Raw genomic sequence first — 17985 nt, 5'->3', positions numbered from 1 at the left:
GAGGGCCGAAGGGCCTGTACTGCGCTGTAATGTTCTATGTTCTATGTATCCTATAGTTCCATTGAAGTCGATTTGAAAATTACTTTTTGTGCTCCTCATTCAGTTTGAAAGAACAGAAAAAAGTAACCTTGCATTAATTGGCTTTTATAACCTCAAGAAATCTCAAAATACTTCACAACCACTTGTAAAATGTTGGAGCTGTGTGTTGGCAAAAGGAGAAAAGAAAATGGGGAGAAAAGAATACTAGGAATATAGAATGAATAGAGGTGGCTTGGTGACAACTGTGATAAAGCTGCTTGCAATATCTTCAGATCTGTAGATATCTAGCAATTACAGTAGAGACCAGCTTATCCAGTTCTGAACTGCATTTCTAGCTAAAATTAATAGTAAAATAACATATCACCAAATATAAAAAAATGACAAGTTTAAAATAAATACTTCCGGACAGTGAGGTTCTTTTAGGTTGATGAGGCTCCATCTGGTGGTGGAAGCCCTGGAATTATCTGCTTCTACCACGAGATGGACCTCAGGACTTAAATGCAATCTTCGAACTGGAGTCAAGAGATGGAGTAGCAGAAGAACAGATCCTGAAGTAAGAACGGGAGGAGAGAGTTAAAAAGGCCGGGAGAGGCAAATGAAGCAGTGGGATGAAAGAGACTGAGAGCAATGGAGAAAGGTCTAGGGGAAAGGTCATCTGTGTATGAAGAATGTAATGACGTTAAAGTGCAGTTGACAGTATTAACCAAATTTTTAGACACTTTGTCAATTACATTAAAATGAAACAATGCTAAGTCAAACCCTACTTGTAGTAATATGAGAATATTTGGGCGCTACACCTTAGTACGATATATTGGCCCTGAAGGGAGTGCAATGTATGTTTTCAAGAATGATACTTGGACTTCAGGGGTTATGAGGAAAGATTACACCAAGTAAGCACATTTTCTCTGGAATTTTGAAGGTTCAGGAGTGATTTGATTGAAGCTTCAAGAGAGACAGGGCAGATAAAGATAAGCTATTTCCACTCATTGCGATTCTAGAAGTAGGGTATATGGTCAAATACTAGGTCCTGACCATTCAGGAGAAATGTTAGGATGCACTTTTGCACGGTGTTAGAGGTTTGGAAGTCTTTTCTACAAATGGTAGTTCAGTGGCATTGGCAGTGGCGATGGTATCGCAGCTTGATGCAGGAGGAGTGAGCGGCGAGGGAGGTCCCCTGGTATCTGGGGTGGTGAGAATAGGCAGCTGAGGTCTCCTGGAGAGTGAGCGAAGTGGAGGAGATTGCGGGTCCAGCAAGCAGTCAGACTGTTGAACATGTAACTTTGTTGCTTTTATTTTTCTAATTTATATTAAGGAGGACTTTAATGTGAGCTATTACCTTTAATTCTTTATTTTCTACTTACTCTATGTAAGGCTTGTAATGTTTAACTTTTTTTAAACTTAGTTTCTTTTAATACTTTGTACCTGAATTTTTTTGTTCCTGGGTACCTTTGTGCCTAAGATGGTGCCATATGTGACCTTATAAATCTGAGAAAATTTTAAGTAAAGATGTCAAGCGATATTGGCCAAAGGCATGTAGTTAATAAATAGTTAACTTACAGATCAGCCATGATCTCAATGGCAGAACAGGCTTGAGAGACTGACCAACTGATATTCCTGTGTTAAGTGAGGACATACTGTAGTCATGACTGATTCATGCTTGTTAATTCCCTTCGGTTTTCTTTGGTTAGTGCGCAGTGACGCGCAGTGGGATGAGTCCTGATTTTCACATCCCTTTTTTATTTGAGGAAATGCATCCTGCTTTTAATTCTGGAAAAAATCCTTGTCCTTACTCTAAAACAAATATTGAACAAGCTTTTCTCTACCTAAGAAGGATAAGCCAAGGACACAGGTCAAAGTACGATTTACTGAAATGCCGCTTAAGGACAAGAATTGTTACTCAACATTCTTGGTTACAGGGTTTTTGGATGGGATGAGAAAGAGTTGGGGCAGAATTTGCCACATCAGTTGAAATAAATGACTTGTGAGGAGGAATATTTAAGTTTGAAGAAGTGTCAAATGAAGTCAGTTGGATGAATTGTAGACCAGGAAAGGGGCAATAATGCTGTGAATATACTACAGACATCCAAATAGAGTGAAATAGAAAAGCATATACATAATCAAATTACTGAGAAATGCAGGAACTAAAGTAGAGTAATTGTGGAGAATTTCAATGATCTAAATATCAACCAGGTTTGATTCAGTTTGGAAAAATAGAAAGTTGAACAACAAATTCTGTGCTGGATCTCCTTTTTGATGGTGACGTTTTAAGAAAGATAACTGCTGAGGTACGGAAAGTGTTCAAAAACTTGGAAATTTTCCCCATTAGTAACTAAAAATTGGAGGTTTAAAGATAGGCCCTGGATTGGGGGCTGGTGAAAGATTTTGGTTTTGCTGATTTTACAACAGAGGGTAACACATTAAGAATTGAGATTTAAGGTTTCTGAATGTTGCGTGCTGTGTGGCCCACAATGCACAGTCCACCATTCAATGAGGATCATGGAGGATCTGATTTTAATTTTACAGAGTCATGAAGTCATAGTGTCATACAGCACAGAAACAGATCAATCGGTCCAACCAGTCCATGCTGAACATAATCCCAAACTAAACTAGTTCCACCTGCCTGCCCCTGGCCCATATCCCTGCAAACCGTTCCCATTTATGTATCAATCCAAATGTCTTTTAGAGGTTGTAATTGTACCTGCATCCACCACTTCCTCAGGAAGTTCATTCCACACGTGAACCACCCTCTGTGTAAACCAAAAAAAATTACCTCATGTCTTTTTTAAATGTTTCTCTTCTCTCTCAAAAATGTGCCCCCAAGTCTTGAAATTCCCCAACTTAGGGAAAAGACAACTACCATCAACTCGATCTATACCTCTCATTCTATCAGGTCACCTCTCAACTTCCTACGCTCTAGTGGAAAAAGGTCCCAGCCTATCCAGCCTTTCTTTATAACTCAGACCTTCCATACTCAGCAACATCCTGGTAAATCTCTTCTGAACCCTTTCCAGCTTGATAATACCCTCTCTATAACTGGGCAAACAGAACAAGAACAAAAGAGAAGTACAGCACAGGAACAGGCACTTTTTGGCCCTCCAAGCCTGTGCCGACCATCATGCCCTGACTAAATTTAAAAACAAACCTTCTGCCCTTATTTGGCCCCTCTATTTCCCTCCCTATTTGTGTAACCACCCAGACGCCTCTTAAATGTTGCCAACGTGCCAGTTTCCACCACCATTTATGGCAGTGCATTCCAGGCTCCTATCACTCTCTGCACGAAACTCTTTTCCCTTGCACATCTCCCTTAAACTTTTGCCCTCTCACCTTGAACCTGTGCCCCTTTGTAATTGAAATTTCAACCCTGGGAAAACACCTCTGACTATTCATCCTATCTATGGCTCTCATAATTTTGTAAACCTCTGTCAGGTCTCCTCTCAGCTGCCGTCTTTCCAGTGAAAACAATCCTAGTCTTTTTTAACCTTTCCTCATAACCAGTGCCTGGAGACCAGGCAACATCCTGGTGAACCTTCTCTGCACTCTCTCCAAAGCTTCCATGTCCTTCTGGTAGTGTGGCGACTAAAACTGCGCACAGTACTCCAAATTCGGGCTAACAAGGGTTTTATATAGCTGCAACATGTTTTGCCACCTCTTGGACTTCTTGCCCTGGCTCATGAAGGCAAGCATGCCAAATGCGGCCTTAATCAAATTTATCACTTTTAGGGAACTGTGGACCTGCATGTTTAGATCCATCTGTATGTTAATGTTCCTAAGGGTTCTGCCATTAACAGTATAATTCACACCTAAATTTGATCCTCCAAAATGCATCACCTTGCATTTGTCTGGATTAAACTCCATCTGTTATTTCTGTGCCCAAGTTGCCAATCTATCCACATCCTGTTGTATTCGTTTCACATCAGCAACTCCCCTAACCTTCGTGTCATCTGTAAACTTACCGATCAGACCACCCACATTTTCCTCCAGATCATTCATATATATTGCAAACAACAGAGGACCTAAGTCTGATCCCTGTGGAATGCTACTAGTTACCAGTCTCCATTCTGAAAAACACCCTCCCACCGCTACCCTCCATCTTCTATGACCAAGCCAGTTTTGCATCCATCTAGCCAGCCCACCCTGAATCCCATGTAATTTTTAGTTTTTGTGCCAATCTGCCATATGGGACTCTATCAATGCCTTACAAAAGTCCATATAAACTATATTCACAGCTGTTCCGTCATCAATTATTTTTGTCACCTCTTCAAAAAATTTGATCAGGTTGATGAGACATGACCTTCTCCATACAAAACCATGCTGCCTGTCACCAACTAGTCCATTTTCTTCCAAATGGGCATATATCTTGTCCCTCGGTATCTTCTCCAAGAGCTTCCCCGCCACAGATGTCAGACTCACCGGCCTATAATTTCCTGGATTATCCCTGCTTCCTTCCTTAAACAAGGGAACAACATTGCCTAATCTCCAGCACTCTGGAGACTCGCCTGTGGTCAACGAGTATGTGAAGATACCTGCTAATGCCCCAGCTATTTCTTCCCTTGTCTCTCACAGCAACCTGGGATAGGTCCCATCTGGCCCTGGTCGCTTGCCTACCTTAATGCAATTTTGGAAACCTAAAACTTCCTCTTTCAATATTTCAGTATATTGACATTCTCTACAGTATTCACACACTGATCCCTCAACTCAACATCAGTCATGTCCTCTCCTTAGTGAATACCGATACAAAGTATTTACTGAGGATCCCTCCCACTTCCTGTGGCTCCACACATAACTTCCCTCCTTTGCCCATGAGGGAGTATATTATTCTTCTAATATATGCATAAAAAGCCTTGGGATTCTCCTCAACCCTGTTTGCTAAAGGCCCCTTTTAACCTTCCTAATTTCTCTGTGCTTCTCCAGGGCTTTGTCAGTTTGTAGCTGCCTACACCTATCATATGCTTCCTTTTCTCTTTTGACAAAGTTTACAATTTCCCTTGTCATCCATGGTTCCTGCATCCTGCCATTCCTATCCTTCAGTCCTGCAATTTAATCAACTGGTCTTTAAGAGCCTCCCACATGTGAGATGTAGATTTTCCCTCAAATAACTGCTCCCAAACCACATTTCCCAGTTCTTGTCTAATTTGGATGTAATTGACCTTTGTCCAATTAAACACCCTCACCGGAGGGCCATTGTTGTCCTTGACCGTGACTTCTCAATGTTATGGAGTTATAGTCTCAAGGCCAAAAAGCTTTCCGACTGAAACATCGATCACCTGTCCTGGTGCGTTCCCTCATACCAAGTCTAGTATGGCCTCCTCTCTGGTTGGATTGTCAACATACTCTCTCAAAAAGCTCTCTTGGACATATCCAACAAATTGCTCTCCATCCGAGCCCTGGCTTTAAGGGAGTCTCAGTCAATAATGCCCATGGGGCGGCATGGTAGCTCAGTGGTTAACACTGCTGCCTCACAGCATTAGGAGCCCAGGTTCGATTCCACCCTTGGGTGACTGTCTGTGTGGAGTTTGCACATTTTCCCCAAAGGTTTCCTTTGGGTGCTCCAGTTTCCTCCCACAGTCCAAAGATGTGCAGGCTTGGTGAATTGGCCATGCTAAATTGCCTGTGGTGTTTGGGGATGTGTAGATTAGGTGGGTTATAGGGTGATAGGTCTGGGTGGGATTCTCTGAGGGTCAGTGTGGACTTGTTGGGCCGAAGGGCCTGTTTCCCACTGTCGGGATTCTATGATCTATGATCAATAAGAGGAAAGTTGAAGTCACCCACCACAACTACCTTGCCTTTTTTTTCCACACCTTTCTAGTATCTGCTCCTCTCTCACGTGGGCTTTTGGGAGATCTTTGGGAGATCTATGGAAGACTCCCAGAAGTTCAGCAGAATTCCAGAAGAGGCCTCACCAATGTCCTGTACAACCTCAACATAATGTCCCAAATAATATACTCAAAGGACTGAGCAATGAAGGCAAGTGTGCCAAATGCCTTTTTAACCATCCCTTCTATGTGTGATGCAAACTTTAAAGAATTACGTACCAGCACCCCTAGGTCCCTGTGTTCTACAATACTACCCAAGGCCCTATCATAAATTGTATAAGCCCTACCCTTGTTCGTTGTTCCAAAATGCAATACCTTGCCTTTATCCAGATTGAATTCCATCTGCCATTTTTCAGTCTATTTGACCCATTTGATCAAGATTCCTTTAACCTTAGAAAACCTTCATCACTGTCTCCAATGCTAACAATTTTAGTGTCATCTGTAAACTTATTAACCACGCCTTCTATATTTTCATCCAAATCAATTACATAAATGACAAACAAAAGAGGACCCAGAACTGATCCCTGTGGAGCACCACTGGTAACAGGCCTCCAGTCCAAAAAACAACCGTCCACCATTACTCTGTCTCCTGCCGTTAAACCAATTTTGTATCTAATTGGCAGGCTCACCCTGAATCCCATGTGACCTAACTTTGCTCATTTGTCCACCATGCTAAAATCCAAATAAACAATGTCTACTGCTCTGCCATCATCAATCTTTTGCTAATTTCCTCAAAAAATGCAATCAAGTTTGTGAGACACTATTTTCCTCTCACAAAACCATGCTGACGATCACTAATCCACTTTTGCCTCTCTAAATGCCCATAAATCCTATTTTTTTATAATCACCTCCAACAACTTACCCACAACCGAAGTCGGACTTGCAGGTCTGTAGTTCCCTGGTTTCTTCTTACAATATTTCTTAAGGGTACAACATTAGCCACCCTTCAGTCATCAGGCACCTCTCCTGTGGTTATGGATGATGCAAATACTTCTGCAAGGAGCCTGGTAATTTCCTCCCATACTTCTCAAAACATTCTGGGATTTTAATTCTACATTCCTGCATACCCCTGATAATCTTTCATCCTGTTGGCGATCAAGAATCTATCTACCTCTGCCTTAAAAATATTTAGATTCTGCATCCACTGCCTTTTTGAGGAAGCGAATTCCAAAGGTGCTGAAACTCAAATGATTTTTCCTCATATGCCTTCAAGGGGGCACCCCTCCTTATTTTTACATTGTGATCCCTAGTTCTAGATTCTCCCACAAGAGGGAGCATCCTTTCAACAAAAATCTAGTCAAGTTCCCTTAGGATCTTTTGTGATTCAGTTAAGTAATATCTGACTGTTCTAAGCTCCAGAGGATACAGTTCTAGTGTTTCCTTGTAGCAAATCACTGATTTCAGGTTTTAGTCCAAAGTGAGGGGTTCAGAGAGATTTGAAACAAGCTTCATACATTAAATTTAAACAAACAACACTTTTGCATATCAGAGGTTATTTATGATAGAAAGAACTTAATCTCAATTTATTTGCATACAGGTGTGTTTCTGGGCAAACAAAGGTTTCTGGTTGCATGAATGTTGAGAGCGGAAGATGCCTTTAATTATGCTGTTAGTCAATTCTTCCTGCGACATCATTAAATTTTGTGAACCACTGTTTATGAAAATATGACAATAACTTGCTGAAGTACTTCTCAGGATTAACACTTTAAGACCTATTTTATGAGATTTCAAAGTGATATTGACAAGAAAGGACAATTGGCTAAATATAATTTAGTGACATTAAGTGTGAAGTGTAGTAGTTCAAAAAAGAATATTTATATTCTGGACCAAGCTAGATTTGGTGTTGAAGAACTGAGTGTTTTGCACTGTTAGATTCACAGCATATTAAAGGCAGAAGCTCAAGCTTAATTAGCCAAGACGTAAAAATTGGCTACGGAATGTCTTGGAGTTCTGTGTGCAGTATTGGGCTCCAATCAGGAATGGTTTTGAGGTGTTCTAGAGAGTACAGTGCAGACGTGGTGGAATGTGGCCTCCTTTGAAGAAGTACAAATATGGAGAAACGTTTGAAAAAATTGGAGCATTTAGAAGGACACAGATTTTGAGGTGACATGAGACATTAAAGATTATAACTGCACAGGATAGATCAGACACATGCCTGGTCTGCTTAATATTTCCAGCATTTATTTTTGATTTCTATTTTAGATTTCTAGCATCAGCAGTATTTTTCTTTTGTTTAAATAAAAACTGACTATTTCTAGAAATTGAATGGCCTAGAAACATGTTGCAGATAAAGACAAAATTATGAAAGTTTGAGAACACCTAATAAGAACCACTTGTACAAGAAAAAGTTTAGTGAATTCATTTCTAGCTTTAGTATAGATAAACAGATTGTGGGGCTGAATTTTGAAGGAAAAATACAAGGAGAAAGAATAGACCATTTGGCTTTTCCAACCTGCTTGATCATTATGGCTGATCATCTGCCTAAACATATTCCTGCAGCATGCAAAACATTCCTTGATTCCTTTTGTATCCAAAAAAATCTAGCTATCATTGTCTTGAATATATTCAATGAGTGAGCATCCACAGAAAATTCCAAACATTCTCATCTTAGTCCCAAATGGCCAAATTATGAACCCCAGTTCTAGACCATTTGGGGAAATACAACCTATCTCTGCATTACCATCCCCTTAACAATTCTGCATGTTTTCATGGGACGACTTTTCATTCTTCCAAATTCTAAGGTGCATGAACCGAGTCTACTCAATTTCCCTTCATACGATAATCCCCTCAGTGCAAGAATTCAGTAGAATTCACAAGGTTCACTAATGTCCTTTAGGGAAGGAAGCTGCCATCCTTACCATGTCTGGCCTACATGTGACTTCAGCCCCACAGCAATGAGGTTGACTCTGAATTGCCCTCTGGTAATTTCCTCCCATACTTCTCAAAACATTCTGGGATTTTTGGGATGGGCAATAAATGCTGCCAGCCAGTGATGCCCTTGTCTGGTTAATGAATAAACAAAAAAAAATCCGTCTTGTGAATCTTAATTGCATTCTCTTTAAGGCGCATATGTTTCTGTCTAGGTTAAGAAGTGTGTAATTGTATTAAGATTTATTTATTCCATACTCTGATCCTTTTATAACAAAAGCTTATATCAGTTGCTTTTCTAAATGCTTACTATACCTGTGCCTGAACTTCTTGTGATTTACACAATATGATGGTTGTTTCAGGAAAATGAAGATCAACTTCTACATGGGTAATATTTTTGAGGGGTTGAAATCCATATTTATTGGAAGGACAATTGTTATCTTAAAGCATGAAAAATATTTCTTCACTACCATTAACCTGGCCCATGCTTTGTACCTAATGCAAAAACATTGGTAGATGTGGCCATTGTATCAAGAAATTAAAATTTACCAGTAGTAATAGTCTTTTGGTGTAGTCTTGTAAACCTAAAGAAAACTGTAAAGCATTGTTTGTCTATCTCAAAGACTGGGGACAAAATCTTCACCAGGCTCATTTCAAGTTTAGGATTTTTTTGGCTAAGACGTTGGTGGCCATCTTTTATGAGATTGACTGACTGACTGACTGACTGACTGACTGACTGACTGACTGTTACTCATAGTTCTGGTATGTACAAATAAACCATGATTCCTCTGAATGCAAACACTTCTCACTCCCTTGCTATTTAAACATATTCTTTTCAATTTTGCTTTTGAAAGTACATCACTTTTCATTGCATTATATTCTGTTATGGACAGAAACATCTGTGACAGGTTGATTTGGTGAGGATGATGTCAAGTAGATTTTTCCTTCTTGTACCCTCGCTGTCTGCCATAGACCCAGTCTAGCAGTCGCATCCTTTAGGATTCTGTGGGCTTAGATGATGATGATGCTACTCAATCAGGCTTGGTGATGCACGTTGAAGTCACTCACCCAGAATGGATTCTGTGCCGCCTCTAAGTGGAGTTAAACGTGGAAGAGTGCTGGCTCATGAGCTGAGGGAGGAGTGTTTTGGGGGCTGGGGAACAGGGAGGGTGGTTAACCTGCAGGTGGTGGGAATGAATGAATGCGGAGGGAGTGCTGGAACAGGTGGGGGTACGGGGATGGTTTATAAACAGTTGCTAAATACTTTTAAACCTCCTATTCATAACCTGAAATTGCCTCATTTGTGGCACTGGGGCCTTTTCACAAGATCAGCTCCTGGCTGAGTTCCGGAGCGGGAGCAGCGTGACCACAGTCTGCGTCCTGGAAGCGAGTCGCGGTTAGAGCGTAGAGCAGCAGCAGAGTGAGCGTGGACCAGGTCCCAGAAGCAAGCCACAGCCTGAGCTGGAGCAGAGCAAGCTCAAGTCGTGTCCTGGAAGCAAGTTGTGGCCAGGGCTGGAGCAGGGCGAGCGCAGACTGAGCTGGGTCACAGCTGGAGCCCAGAGTGGGAGCAGAGCAAGCCCAGGCCGGCTGGAGAGACGGGTTCTAGAGGCAAGTCCTGTGTGGAAGCCGGTATGTGGAGGCAGCGAGACCTTGTTCTGAAGCCTGCCGGTCTTCAGGACTTGGTGAAAAAAGACTGTAACTTGAGTACTTTGAAGACACTTTTTATTCTCATTCTGGACTTTTAAACTCTGTGTTCCCGTGCTAGTCTATTTTTCTTTTCACTACTTCAATTCTGTAACAACATTTAAAGGATCTGTACCTAGGTATCCTGTACCTAAGAGGCGCCGAGGGGCGACATTACAAACTTTTCACTGCACTCAATTGAGTGCACTTGACAAAAGCTATGCTATTTTGGTAATCAGCAGTAAGTTTCCTTGCACACACTTGGCCGGATGCCATGAGACTGTCAATGCTGGACTGTCTGAGCATCTCGCCCCTGACAGTAGAGCACTGTGCTGCCACCTCTGCTGGTTCTGTCCTGCCAGTGGGACAGGGCATATTCAAGGATAATAATGTTTGTGAAATTGTCTGTAATGTATGATTTCATGAGGATGACCATATCAGACTTTTACTTGACTAGTCTGTGAAATAACTCTCCCAACGTTGGCACTAGGCCGCAGTTATTGTTAAGGAGCCTTGACATGGAGGTGCCAGTGTTGGACTGGGGCAGGGCAGGGTGGGTGGGGGGTGGAGTGCAGAGGTCAAAAATCACACGACACCAGATTCTAGTCCAACAGGTTTATTTGAATGCACCAGAGAAAATAGCCCCAGCCTTATTAAGCCTCTCCCTATAGCTCAATATTCTTGGCAATATCCTTGTAAATCTTTTCTGAACCCTTCCAAATTTAACAACTTTCCTATGGCAGGGAGACCAGAATTGAAGGGAGTACTCCAAAAGTGGCGTAACCAATGCCCTGTATAGCCGCAACAAGATCTCCCAACTCCTACTCAATGTCTTGACCAACAAAGGCAAGCGGACCACACACCTTCTTCACCTACCCTGTCTACCTGCAACTCTACTTCTAAGGAACTATGAACCTGTGCTCCAAGGTCTCTTTGTTCAGCAACACTCCCCTTATCATGAAGTGTATGTCTTGCCCTGATTTGTCTTTCCAAAATGCAGCACCTCACATTTATCTAGATTAAACTATATCTGCCACTCCTCAACCCATCGGCCTATCTGATCAAGGTCCCACTGTACTCTGGAGGAATCTTCTTCGCTGTCCACTACACCTCCAATTTTTTGTCATCTGCAACTTATCAAACCAACTATATTCTCAACCGAATCATTTAGTATAATGAGAAAAGGCAGTGGACCTAGCACCAGTCCCTGCAGCACACCGCTGGTCACAGGCCTCCAGTTTAAAAAGCAACCCTCCACCACCACTCTACCTTTCGCTCTTGAGGGATAAAAGCACACTGATCAACCAACTCGCATCTTACTTGCTACCTTCAATAATGACACAAGTAGCATCATAAAGTATTGGTTAGGAGTTCCTCTTCCAGGTGTTTCCAAAAGTATTCTAGTGGATTCCAGATTCTTCTACTGAAACTGAAATAATCCTGTTGTTCTCCGGATCAGTTAGTCTCTAGGGGAGGAGACAGCCTAATGGCATTAAATCTATTAATCCAGAGACTGAGATCAAATCCCACCACGGCACATGGTGGAATTTGAATTCAGTAAAAATCTGAAACTGGGAGTCCAATGACAACAACGACACCATTGCCAATTGTCAGGGAAAAGCCAAATCTGGTTCACTTATATCCTTTAACGTACGAAACTGTCATCTGGCCTACAAGTGGCTCCAGACCCCAGGGCAATTAGAGATAGGAACTAAATGCCAGCCGGCAACGTCGTCATCCTGTGACTGAATACAAAAAATCCTGCTCACTACTGCATAGTGAGTATTGGATACTGCCTCCATACAGAGAGACATATTGCAGTTGCAAGTAACTGTTTTTTAAAACACCATTTTCTACTCAAGTTCCTATTTCTTATGGATTTATGGAATAGGCTGTTAGGCCTCTTGTGTCTGCTTTACCATGGCTGATCCAACATCTCTCATGGCCATTGACATTTCCTCCTTGGGAAAGAGACTCCAAATATCCACCCTATCCATGCCTCTCAGAATTTTATATACTTCTATCAGATCACCCCTCAAACTCCAAAGCTCTAGTGAAAGCAATCCAAGCAATCCACTCTGCTGCCGTAGCTTCAGTTAAAATCCATTTCATGCACCTGAATGGGGTTTTTACAAAGAGAAAAAGTAGAATGAGAGAAGACCCAACATGCAACCAGGATGTTGCCTGGATTGTATTGTGTTAGCTATTAGGTTGGACAAACTTGGATTGCTTTTGCTGGAGCATTAGATGAGTTGGACCGAAGGGTCTGTTTCCGTGCTGTAATCTCTAACTCCATGAGAGGTTTAAGCTAAATTGCATGATTGCTGGAGCTCGAATGTACAGTCAAAATACAAAATTTGGCTGAAAATTCTATTCTTTTGAGACTTCTGTGAATTTTAAAAATTGCTCAAATGAATGAATATTGCCTGAATTAGCAGCTCTGATCTTGCATGATACCACAACCTGCCTTACACATTTTTTTTTAAAGAATGGTATCCATGCTGCTTAAGCCTGATTTTCTGTCTTAGGAAGAGTTAGTCAATAGCATAAATATAATTCTGATCCTTATTTAGAACTGCCACTCTTTGTTTATTCTCCATTAGCAGTTAATACTGATGATTCTGCAGATAAATTGTTTTTACAGGATGAGATGTTACTAGATCATAGAATGCCTATAATGTGGAAACAGACTTTTTGCCCCAACAAGTCCACACTGAAAGCCTCAGAACATCCCACCCAGACCAATCCTCCTGTCACCCACCTAAGCTACACATCCCTGAACAGTATGGGCAATTTAGCATGGCCAATTTACCTAACCTGCACATCTTTGGACTGTGGGAGGAAACTGGAGCACCCGGAGGAAACCCATGCAGACATAGGGAGAATGTGCAAACTCCACACAGACGGTGACCCGAGGCTGGAATCGAACCCAGGTTGCTGGCGCTGTGATGCAGCAGTGCTAACCACTGAGCCACCGTGCCGCCCCATAGTGTTGGCAAAACAAGATGTAACCATCTGTTTGCCCCACCTTTATATTTACAGTGTTTAGTTTTTGTCAGCAAATGGAATATTAATACTAATGAAAGCCCAAATGTTACTGCCACTACAGAGAAACCAAACTAGAAAGGGTTAGTGAAAATAGCCATAAATGAATTTTCCTCCAGAAATGGCAACCAAGTGGATTGAAGAGCTGTTATATTAAATATTTTCTTTTTGAAATGCAGAAAATTAATTTTTGATTGTAACGGGGGGATTACCATGTTAGAAACAAATGTTTGTTTTTTTTTTAATAAACCTAAAGTGATTCATTTTGGAAGGTCGAATTTGAATGCAGAATACACGGTTAATGGCAGGATTCTCGGCAGTGTGGAGGAACAGAGGGATCTTGGGGTCCACGTCCATAGATCCCTCAAAGTTGCGACCCAAGTTGATAGGGTTGTAAAGAAGGCGTATGGTGTGATGGCTTTCATTGGCAGGGAAATTGAATTTAAGAGCCGTGAGGTTATGCTGCAGCTCTATTAAACTCTGGTTAGACCACACTTGGAATATTGTGTTCAGTTCTGGTCACCTCATTACAGGAAAGATGTGGAAGCTTTAGAGAGGGTGCAGAGGAGATTTACCAGGATGCTGTCTGGACTGGAGGGCAGGTCTTGTGAGGAAAGGTTGAGAGAGCTAGGGCTTTTCTCACTGGAGCGAAGAAGGATGAGAGGTGACTTGATAGAGGTTTATAAGATGATGAGAGGCAAAGATAGAATGGATAGTCAGAGACTTTATTCACAGGGTGGAAATGACTATTACGAGGGGGCATAATTTTAGGGTGAGTGGAGGAAGGTATAGGGGAGATGTCAGAGGTAGGTTCTTGACGCAGAGGGTGGTGGGCGTGTGGAATATGCTGCCGGCAGTGGTAGTGGAGTCAGACAGTTTAGACACTTTTAAGCGACTCTTGGATAGGCACATGGAGGATAGTAAAATGCAGGGTATGCAGGGTAGATTGACCTTAGTAGGATAATAGGTCGGCACAACATCGTGGGCCGAAGGGCCTGTACTGTTCTATATTCTATGTTCTATGATAGGTAGTAAGTTTGAGCTCTTTATTTTAATATTTCTTAGTTTGATTTATTATTGTCACATCTACTGAGATATCGTGAAAAGTATTGTTTTGTGTGCTGTCCAGCCAAATCATACCTTAAGTACATCAAGGTAACGATTGTAAAAAATGTTAGATGATTGCTGGGAACAGCTTGCAAAGAGTCGCTGCGCTGTGGGTCTATCTTGGAATCCAAGAGGGTTTAAATTACTTTTTTTAGGCAATATAAAAATTGAAGCGAAGGATGATTTCAAAGATTATCTCGAGTAACCTTAATCTGTATGCATAAAATTTTAATGATGTATCTGACATAAAGCTGAAGTTCTGTTTCAAATTACAGTATACTGCACTATTTGAAGTGAATGTGAATAAGTGATCCAAGCAATGTTGACAGTCTGATTTGAAAAGTATTTCTTCCTGCCAAAACACATCACAAACTCAAATAATAATGTGAATATAATGTTTTTCAAGTTTTTTTCGTAACAAATAGCCTGAAGACTTGGGTGGAGAAATGGCAAATGGAATTTAATCCGAACAAATGCGAGATGATGCATTTTGGAAGATCTAATGCAGGAGGAAAGATTACAGTAAATTGCAGAATTCTTTGTAGCATCAGCATATAGAGGGATCCAGATGCATAGGTCCACAGTTCCCTGAAAGTGGCAAATTAAGTGAATAAGGTGGTCAAGAAGGGATATAGCATGCTTGTCTTAATCAGTTGGGGCTTAGAGTATAAAAATTGGCAAGTCATGTTGCAGCTGCACAATCTTTAGTAGGCTACATTTGGAAGATTGTTCTTGTTCTTGTGGTGTGGTGACTAGAACTGTACACAGTGTGGAGGCTTTGGTGAGGATACAGAAATGGTTTGCTAAGATATTGCCTGGTTTGGAGGGTATTAGCTATGAGGAGAGATTGGACAAACTGGTTTGTTTTCACTTGAATATCAAAGGATGAGAGGCGACCTGATAGAAGTTTGCAAGATTAAGAGGCATGTACAGAATACATAGTCTGATCCTTTTTCCCAGGCTATAAATGTCAATTAGTAGGGGATGTACCTTTTAAGGTAAAAGGGGGAAAGCTTAAGGAGATTGGAGAGGCCAGTTTTTTACACAGTGGGTGTTAAGTGCCTGGAATGCGCTGCTGGAGGAGGAGGTGGAGGCAGATTCAATAGCAACGTTTTAAGAGGTATCTTGACAGATATGAATAAGCAGGAAATGGAAGGGTGCAGATTGCATAGAGGTGAAAGGGTTTTTGGTTCAGAAAGGTATCGTGGCGGTGTAGTCTTGGTGGGCCAAAGGGCCTGTTCCTGTGCTGAGCTGTTCATTGTTCTTTTTTGTTCTAAATTGGTTATACTGAATGTTATTGTATTGATGGAACTCTGAAGTGCCATGATGTTGCGGCATTAAAATTGCTATTAAATGTAATTACAAAGAACAAAGAAAATTACAGCACAGGAACAGGCCCTTCAGCCCTCCAAGCCTGTGCCGATTCAGATCCTCTATCTAAACCTCTCGTCTATTTTCCAAGGATCTGTACCTCTCTGCTCCCTGCCCATTCATGTATCTGTCGAGATACCTCTTAAATGACGCTATCGTGCCCGCCTCTACCACCTCCGCTGGCAATGCGTTCCAGGCACGCACCACCGTCTGCGTAAAGAACTTTCCACGCATATCTCCCTTAAGCTTTTCCCCTCTCACTTTGAAATCGTGACCCCTAGTAATTGAGGCCCCCACTTTGGAAAAAAGCTTCTTGCTATCCACCCTGTCTATACCTCTCATGATTTTGTAGACCTCAATCAGGTCCCCCCTCAACCTCTGTCTTTGTAATGTAAATAATCCTAATTGGGGACAATTATATTTGCACATACAAATTAGGTCACTGATAAATTATATCAGCACTATTATTGGTTCTTGTTTCTATATTAAACTTACTTCTGTTTTTTAATATCCGGAAAATACCAACCTATACATCTCGTTCATAAGTTTTGAAGCTGACTCTCCGCTGCAAAGTACATGGAAAAATAAAACTTTTTCCTGTTTACGTTCACCTACTATTTAACCGTCATCTTGTGTACAATCTTTCAATATTGATGAAGATCACATGAGGGGATATGATCTATTGAATATTCTGAAATACAGTAATGAGTTGATTGCATTTGCAGCATGTTACCAAGATTATATATCCATATTCATGTGACGTCAAGAAATTACTGAAGGTGCTGAATACTGAAAACACCCTGGATCCTGGCAATATTCTGGTTGTAGTAGTACTGAAGGCTTGTGCTCCAGAGCTTGTTGGGCTCCAGTGAAGCTGTACCAATACAGCTACAACACTGTAATACTTATGTGGAAATTTAAAAATTGTCCAGGTATGCTCTGCGAATAAAAAGCAGGATAAATCTAAACTGGCCAATTACTGTTCTCTTGTTCATCAAGAATGTAATGCAAGGGGTCATCAATAGTGCTATAGCAGGACCTGTTTAGCAATAACCAGCACACTGATGCTCAGTTCTGCCAGGGTCACTAATCTCTTGATCATTACAGCCTTGGTCCAAACACAGACAAGAGGTGAATTCCAGAGGTGACAGTGACAGCTTTTGATATCAAGGAGCTGTAGCACAACTAGAGTCAATGTGAATCTGGGAATACTGTCTGCTAGTTGATATCATAAAAGAAGGTGGTTGTAGTAGCTAGTCAGTCACCTCAGTTCCTGAAGTTCTCTACAGGCACTCCTGAGGGTAGTGCCTTAAAGCCAACCATGTTAAGTCATTTATCAATTACCTTTCCCTTCAGAATTACAGTATCAGAATCCTGGAACTCCCTTCCGTGGGTTATGTACTCCAAATAGACTGCGGTGGTTCAGAAGACTGCTTATCTTCTCGGGGACGATTAGGGATGAGCAAAGATGCTCTTCCAGAGAGTAGAACCTACACTGTCGCCAACTTTTATAAATGCACCATAGAAAGCATTCTATCTGGATGCATCACGGCTTGGTTTGGCAACCTCTCTGCTCAGGACTCTAAGAATCTACAGAGAGTTGTGAACGTACCCCTCATGCAAGCCAACCTGCCATCCATTGACTCCATCTACACTTCTCGCTGCCTTGGCAAGACAGCCATCGTCCAAGACCCCTTCCACCCCAGTTATAATCTCCAACCTCTGCCATCAGATACAAAAGATTTAACGCACGTACCAACAGGTTTATGAACAGCTTGTTCACGTCTGTTATTAGACTCCTGAGTGGACTTCTCAAATTTCACATCTAATATTGATCTTGCTTTTAGTACACCTTCTTTGCAGCCATAACTTTATATTCCTCGCTGTGTTCTGTCACCCTATGATCTTTGGTATGATCCGCCTGTACAGCATGCAAAACAAAACTTTTCACTGTACCTAAGTACATGTGACAATAATAAATCAAATCAAATCCCTGAATGAATGAATGAACACTTTTTTAAAAAAATGGCAAGGTAAAGACTTGATTTTGGTTGTAAAT

General features: G+C 41.4%; 1 protein-coding gene across 3 annotated transcripts in view; it reads left to right on the top strand.

Moving 5' to 3' along the window:
• The window catches only part of LOC109923508 (catenin alpha-2-like), a 437044-nt gene that overhangs the window by 78709 nt on the left and 340350 nt on the right, over positions 1-17985 (top strand). The gene's annotated exons all lie outside the window — the stretch shown is intronic.

Source organism: Rhincodon typus, chromosome 1 (genome assembly GCF_021869965.1).
Source record: "Rhincodon typus isolate 14 chromosome 1, sRhiTyp1.1, whole genome shotgun sequence".
NCBI classification, from domain to species: Eukaryota; Metazoa; Chordata; class Chondrichthyes; order Orectolobiformes; family Rhincodontidae; genus Rhincodon; species Rhincodon typus.
This window is presented reverse-complemented; position numbering and strand designations above follow the sequence as displayed.